The sequence below is a fragment of the Nicotiana tabacum genome, chromosome 19 (assembly GCF_000715075.1).
Source record: "Nicotiana tabacum cultivar K326 chromosome 19, ASM71507v2, whole genome shotgun sequence".
Taxonomy (NCBI): Eukaryota; Viridiplantae; Streptophyta; class Magnoliopsida; order Solanales; family Solanaceae; genus Nicotiana; species Nicotiana tabacum.
The window spans coordinates 89,931,641-89,938,571 of NC_134098.1; the positions used below are offsets into that span (position 1 = coordinate 89,931,641).

Below are 6,931 nucleotides of genomic sequence, written 5' to 3' on the forward strand. Positions count from 1 at the left end.
AAGGGCGAACAACAAATATGGAATGAAAAGAAAGTTAGAAAATTTATTTTAAAAAAAATATTTTGTGATTACATAATATTATTAAGGATAAACTAGTAAAAATCTTGGTCAAACTAAAAATGCTTATAAGCTGAAATGTCATAAGTTGGGGGTAATCAACCGATGATTTGTGGCTGATTTTAGCTTATAAGCACTATAAATATTTACCAAATGCGTAAATAAGCCCAAAAATACTTATAAATCAAGTTGACCAACTTATAAGCTTAGCCAAACATCCTCTTAATCATATAGAATGAATCTTTTGCTTGAGTAAAATAAGAGGATGATATTAATAAGACAGATAAAAGCAGCAAAATAACGACAAAGAGAAAGTGAGAGATTCTTATAGTGCAGTACCCGTCACCGCCAAGAGCAGTTGAATAACATTTATAATTGAAAGAAAAATACAGTAATGCAGTTTTAAAATCTGCAGTTTTAAAAAATAATATATGAACGAAAATTTATTTTTAAAATTTTAATAGTTAAGAAATGAATTTTTACTCTTTATTCAATTTATCTTCTCTATATTCTTTGACCATAAACCATAATAGTGATTTAATTATATTTTCAAAGTTGATTGCTTTTTTTACAATCTTCAAGACGTGCTTTTTCTATTTTTTAATACACATGGAAGCGTACACTTTGCTCCTTTGCAAGAACTTCATCGGGCTAATTTGAAGGTTTAAATTACAAGACCAAATCTTCTTTTTTCAATAAAAATAAAATTGAATAATTTATTAAGGTAATATATTTGAATGAACATTAACTATTGACATTGGTACCTCTTTTTTGGATAAGGACATTGGTACCTTACCGTGGTATTTGTCGTATTTTGATGATATTCTACATCATGCCACAAGATACTATTAAATAACTAAAATTTTAAAACAAAAGATCTACAAAAGAAATATTATATACGTGATATTTACAATTCAACACAACAAATAGTTCTTGTATGTGTTATAGTAATATTTATGATATAATAAGGTAATAAATAAATAAAAATTCAACACAAGGAAAGAGAGAAAATATAACTTTTAAAAAAATTAATGAAAATTGAGAAAATATCACTTTTACAATATTTAATCAAAAGTGGACATGCGTTAGTCGTCATGATATATTAAGTACTATTTTATCGCACGAGGCAAAGCAATAAAAATATTTTTAAAAATGGGTATGATGGCAAACATATTAAGCAAGACCATTCTCATGATAATTGACAAATGTATCTCTCAATGACGGCTTTCAACTCCGGATTGTTCACCATGTTAAGAGACTTTTGCTTGTCTCAACAGATTTAGAGGAACTATTTTGCTCTACACCAGCTACATAGTTCTGTAATCCAAACTCTTCAGCTATTCTGTTATAAAAACCAATTTAGTGACTCATGAAAAAATTAACTCAGGAGCTAAAAATTTACGAAGAACAGTAAGATTCTTTAACCTTGAGTAGGCATTCCCCAGAGCAGTCGTCATGGCAGCAGTTTGTCACCCTCTTAAGGAATTGTAGGCTCGCTATCTATAGCAGAAGCTAATAAAAGTATATCAAGATATTAAAATCTTACCTATAAGTATATAGGCCGAAGAAAAAAGCTAAAATTTGTAAAAGATTGAAAGCACCTATAGAAATATTATAGAATGAACAGAGTGCAGAACTCCTTTCAAGTCTGTAAAAGTTTCCTTTCTTTTTCAGTGATTATGTTATATCTCCTACTATGAACAGTATTGTCATTGTGTTATATTTCCATCCACACTGTCATTGTATATTGTACAGTCATCACAGTTTATAGTCTTAGCTAATTCCCACAAGTAGCTCAAACGATGATCATCCAAAAAGCTAAAAAAAACAGTTCCCCATAGAAAAACTTCTTAATAATATACTGAAGGAACTGCCAAGAATAATAGAAGGGCACAAAGACTTAAGACTACAGTTTTGTGAAAGTTCTTCTGAAGAATACAAGTAATTTTGCCTTTACTGGTCCCCTCTTTCTTTCCAAGATAATAGACCTGTTAGTTAAATACTTATTCTTTCCAAACATAGCAAAATGATAATCAACAACTAAATATACCTATAAGCTTTCCCATTTCTCTTTTGTATTCATTCTATTGAAATGTTTTCATCAAACAAAATATTTAGAAGAGTAGGTACGTATCTTTAATAAAAGAGATGTAAGCAGGTAAAGTATCAGAAAGCTTATTGATGGAGAAGCCAATTGTGTTGCAAGACCTATTCTCTAGTTTACTTTTTTCCTCTTTGTCGTGCTTTTTTAATTGGTTTAAGTTCTTAAAGTGATCTTTAATGTAGTACTAATGCAGTCAATAATAAAATTTTCAAACAATTGTTGATTGACCAGTGACTAACATCTTAGAAGAATCTGATTTTTCGGATGCAACTCAAGACAAGGACGACACTAACTATCATCAACTTCCCTTTCCAGACACAAAAGAATCTAGTAGATAGTTATAACAAATAAGGTAAACCAATTTTTATCCTAATCTTACACTTATGAAATGAAAATTTCACGTTATTACTGAACAAAAAGATCCAGATCAAACTTAAAGTAAACTTGAATTGCTCATAATAACAGAATAATACCTTTACAGAGATTTTAGTGTGCCACAAAAACCAATCTTATTTCATGATATTTTATGATTAGCTGAACAAAAAGATAAAAATGGAGCTTAAATAAAAATGTGATTGCTAAAAAGGCTGAATAATACCTTCACAATCAGATATCTTCCTATCACTCTGATGTCCCTTAAACTTCTTCACCTTTTTGTTCATGCATTATCTTCCTTTTCAATGGAGTAACCGGAATATTATTCTTCTTTGCCTATAATTTCACCACAACACAACTAAAGAAAATAACGTCAGCTTCAAAACTAATATGAAACAATTACATTGAAAATAAGGGGAAAAGCATGTTCATAGAACAGAAACCACAACCAGCAAGGGAAAGCATGGAAATTTTGAAGAGAATTAAAATATAGTAGTAAGTTCTAGTTTAACAGGTATTTCTTGGGCAAACAAAGTAATCAATTATATTTTTCCTTAATTCTTCTTCTTACCTGTTTCTATTTCTCTCCTCCTATTCAGCATGTCTATTCTCTTTAGCAAAATTTTATCAAAAACGAAAGGACAAAAAAACTCTCTCCCGTTTACCTAACTCTCCTTTCCAGGCTAGTCAAATGTCCAGTCTTCCTCCTCCAATCACTTCTACAAAATTCTCGTTCTTCTGCAAAATAACAAAATAAAAAAACACATTTTGTTTTGTTTGATTAGCTCCTTTACTATACCTATAAGTAGAAAGAATAAGAAACCAAAATTAAACTACATAATCACAGGCAAGAATATTTTACCTGCAGTTCCTAATGATAGTAGCTTGGAAACATAGTGCTTGAATTAATACATTGAAAAATAGTACTTAATAAAAATAATATGGGTTGATTAACTCAAAATCTCAGCAATAATCATCAATTTATATAGGAAAAGATATCAGCAATTGGGCAATCACTTTAGAAGGAGGAAAAAAGGAGAAGAGATGCGTTTTATCCCATTAATACGACAACCATGATAAGGGAGAGAGAGTGTTTCAGTTACTACTGAGAGAAGTAAATAAGCGACTGTTAGGTGAGAAAAAATAGGAGGAGCGACAGTTTTTTTTATTCAAAGCACGTAAATGTAAAAAATAGAAGACAAAAAAGAATAGAACTGAAAACTGTCAAAAATAGGAGAAAATAGATAAATACAAATGCTGGTCATAGGAGGTGACACATCACCTTTCTTATTCCTAAGACTCATTGGCCTAACTAATCCACATATTTGGCGTCGCATTGGGCCCATTGAAAAGTGTTTCCTACTAGAACTTTTTTCATTCCTAAGATTCTATCCATCCCACTGCATCCCTTGGCAGAGACAGAGCTAAGAATTGAAGTTTATGGATTCAGAATTCTAAATTTTTGAAGTTACCGGGTTCTAAATTAGTTATTTATTAAATATTTATATATATTTAATAAATTTCTAAATATAAATATAATATTTAAGCAAAAGTGATTGGGTGGTTGAACTCGTACATAATAGACTAGCTCTGCCTTTACGTACGTTGCGTCCGGAGGCTTTGTAACTATTGAGGAGTTAATGTAAAATCCCAAATATCACAGAGTTTGTTGGTTTGAGTGAGTTGTCTACCTGGATGTTGGCGACTATCCGAATGACCTATTCCAGTATGGAATTATTCATTATAGGTGGGGTGAATCCGGGATGAACTTCGTGTGGTTCTTCGACTAGATGACTTCAGCTGATCCGAAGTGACTAAGGGGTAGGGTGCATGAGAATAATGTTGAATAAGATGTATTAGTAATGTAGGGGTTAGTAATGCACGCATTAATTTTGCAGAAATTATTTTTTATTCACTATTTGATGTGGTGTATTAAAAATTAAAATGCATTGCATAATTTTTAAGAAAATTAGTTGTTTACAAAAATAGCCTTCATATTCTTTAACTTTAAGGAACTTTAAGCACAATTTTATCTTTAACCATGCTAATGCATGCATTAATAGCCTTAATATTGCTAATACCATAATTTGTTATTTATTAGTTATACATATAAGATAATACCAAATAAGTTGTATAACTAATACTTGCATTAATAATACATAGGTTGAAGAGGTATATCAAACAAAAGATTAGTAATATCAAAAGCTAATGCATCCATTATTTTCTCAAACGCATCCTACCAAACCACTCCTAAGTGTTCGACTTCTGTACTGTCAGCCACATGTCTAGTTCTTTTTTTTTATCAATGCACATGTTACTCCTAGTTATCATCCCCACAAATAATGGCATAATTAGTAGTGGGAAAGAAGGCATAACTATTGTAATTTGCAATACAGCATAGCAATACATTATTATTTATAGACTAGGGGAATCTTAATAGTTGAATTGATTAATTACTTGAACTTTTATCTTATTAGTGAGAGTTCAATTTTTTACTTTGTAATCTCCTCTCCATTTATTCTTCCCCTGCTCCATATAATTAATATATAAAAAAATCATCTATAGACTATGCTGTACCCGTGTAGTAGGTATATTCACAAAGATATTGGTGAATTTTGTAAACATGAATGCATCTATCAGTACACCACATCAAGCCCAATTACAGTCTACTGCTATTGAGGCCCAAACTGGAGATACCAAGGGCAAGGCCCATTTATAGATAGGACCCAATACACTTGTATTTCACTACACATTGTATTTTTTTCTTTTACTTGATAACATGTATATAGACTAGACACACTGTACACACAACATTAATTGAACATCACAGAAATAAGAAAATATCTTCTCTCTCTTCTCTCATCTTTTCTTCCGCTCGAACTAGGATTTTTTTCATATCTGATTTTGCTCAAATGCTGAGGTTTGGTTGATCTAACATGGTATTAGAGCTAGAATCTAGCTTGTTCACGTTCTCCGCATCCGATCGATGTTACCCTCGTCGGTTTTCTCTGGTGATTTTTCCGATGGTCGAACGACTGGTTCGTCGAAAAATTAGGGTTTTTCCCTTCTTTTTTTTTTTTATCTCCGATCAAGTTGTTTCCTCTTCTATGTGTGCCTAGAATAGCTCAATTCCAGTTCAATTTCATAGATTCTGCAAAGGCCTTACTTCTTTGGGTTTTGAAAGAAGACGGTATAATTTCTTCATCATTTTCTCCTTTTTTGTTGCGATTTGTTATAGAAATTTTGTGGGAAATATCGTTTGCTATACGTAGAACTGTAGAATTGAACATAATGGGAAGTACTCCTAGTTTGACATGTACTAGTGTCCCTATTAGTCACAATGCCGATGGATTCACTATTCTCTCAGTTGATTCTTCACATCCGTTTTACATTCATTCATCAGATAACCCTAATACTCCCCTAGTGTCTCCTCCTTTGGATGGTCGTGATTTTTTTGTGTGGCGAAAGAACATGCTAGTTGCTCTTTCAACCAAAAATAAACTCGGAGTGATAATGGGAAGGAATCCTCAACCAGAACCAAACTCTCCTTATTATTCTGCTTGGGAGAGATGCAATGACATACTCATTGCGTGGATGACCAATTCCCTGACTAGAGAGATTTCCATTAGCCTTATAGGATTCAATATTGCTAAAAATATCTAGAAAAACATAAATGAAAGGTTTGGTCAATCCAATGGGTTGAAATTTATTCAAATGGAAATTAGTGCTACTACTCAGGGATCTTCAGACATAAAAACATATTTTACGGGTTATGGGATGAACTTCATGCTACTTATGTGGGTCCAACCTGCACCTGTGGGGCTCTACCTATACTCCTAGAAGATCAACAACTTTTTCAGTTTCTTAGTGGTCTAAATGGCACATATTCTTCATGCAAAACCAACATCATGATGATGTCTCCCATGCCCTCCATAAGCAAAGCTTATTCCATGCTTCAACATGATGAACATCATAAGGAGAACACCACTCACATCCCCAGTATCTCAAATGATTCAGCTTCTTTCTCTACTTCTGCTGGGCAGAGTTCCAATAATAGGTCTTTCTCTCAAAGAATTCAATTTGACTCAAAGAAGCAACTTTCATCTTATGTCTTTTGTAAATAGTGCAAGAAGTCGGGTCACACTATTGACAAATGTTATAAGTTTTATGGGTTTCCCCGACTTTAAATTCACCAAGGGCAGAAAGGGTTCAGCTTCTTGTGTGCAAAGTACAACCACTGCTCCAGATTCTAATGATCTAACTTCTGCTCCTCATGGTTTCACTAAATAGCAGTATCACCATCTTCTGAGTCTTCTTCACAAGACACATGTCACACCTAATCAACATGCACTTGCTTATCCTGCTTCCGGTTTTACCCCTGAGACTCCCTTTGGT

At 32.5% G+C, this 6,931-nt stretch overlaps 1 long non-coding RNA gene across 1 annotated transcript; it reads right to left on the reverse strand.

Annotated features, from left to right (window-relative positions):
- Nucleotides 1-1,091: 1,091 nt before the first annotated feature.
- Nucleotides 1,092-3,712, reverse strand: LOC107811657 (uncharacterized). The gene is made up of 5 exons (XR_001653955.2): nucleotides 3,399-3,712; nucleotides 3,202-3,274; nucleotides 2,760-2,894; nucleotides 1,483-1,569; nucleotides 1,092-1,399 (listed from the first exon to the last, which is right to left on the reverse strand). It is a non-coding gene; the product is annotated as an uncharacterized LOC107811657 (long non-coding RNA).
- Nucleotides 3,713-6,931: the final 3,219 nt, after the last annotated feature.